Raw genomic sequence first — 1,229 nt, forward strand, 5'->3', positions numbered from 1 at the left:
TCATGAGACTTTGCGCTCTTCCTCTTTCACTTGAAGACCTAAGTTTCTTTGTCTGTATTGTTACAATTATACATATAAAATAAATGTACTGGTAAACCAAAAAGAGGTATGGACAGAGATCACAGAAATAGTCATGAGCTTCTTTTTTAGTTTTCACAATAGGATAACTTTATGCACAGTCATGTATTTAAAAAAAACACACCATAGAGGATGTTTTTTTTGTGTGTGTTTCTGACTTGACAGACTTCTAGCATTCAGCAGTTGTTGGTTTATTGAAATTTGAATTCAAATATGGATAAGGACAGTTGATGAGTAAGTAACATAATAAAATGCTTAATCAATATTACCTTATTTGGGTTATTAAATGCTATTATTAAATAGTATTATAAAAAAGTGAAAATATGTTAATGACAGACAATGCATCATGTCAAATATTTTTGGAAATAGGAGATAAACAAATAAATGCATAATAAATTCTAAAAACATTTAAAAATATTTTTGCTAAATATAGAACAATAAAACAAATAGTAAAAGATATATTATAAGTATTGTGTTTGTATATACATATATATATATATAACAAAAATATTCGAAATAATTAATCAATGAGTAGGAATATTGTATATATATTAAGAATAATATTGGCATGTATTTACTTATTTATTTAGAAATTATTAATCATGTCTTTCATTTTTCTCAAGCAAAAATGCTGAACGTTTTCTAGTCCCAGCTTCTAATATGTTAGGATTTGCTAATTGCTGCTGCTGTTTACTGCTGTTTTTTGTTTTTATATATATATATATATATACACACACACACACACGCAAATATTCGAAATAATTATTTGAAATATTGTATATATATTAAGAATAATATTGGCATGTATTTGCCTATTTATTTAGAAACACAAAATTATTCACCAACTACTTCAACAATCGCTTAATCATGTCAGTCATTTTTCTCAAGCAAATATGCTGAACGTTTTCTAGTCCCAACTTCTAATATTTTAGGATTGCTACTTGCTGCTGCTGTTTGCTGCTGTTTTTTGTTTATATATATATATATATACACACACACATACAAATATGCTGAACGTTTTCTAGTCCCAACTTCTAATATGTCAGGATTGCTGCTGCTGTTGGGTGTTGGACAGAGGATGTGGCCCCTGTCTTTGTGCTGCGGCCTCTGGATGAATATATTGACGTGTAATTAGCCAGAAGCGCATGCCC

The sequence above is a fragment of the Sebastes umbrosus genome, chromosome 22, assembly GCF_015220745.1.
Source record: "Sebastes umbrosus isolate fSebUmb1 chromosome 22, fSebUmb1.pri, whole genome shotgun sequence".
Taxonomy (NCBI): domain Eukaryota; kingdom Metazoa; phylum Chordata; class Actinopteri; order Perciformes; family Sebastidae; genus Sebastes; species Sebastes umbrosus.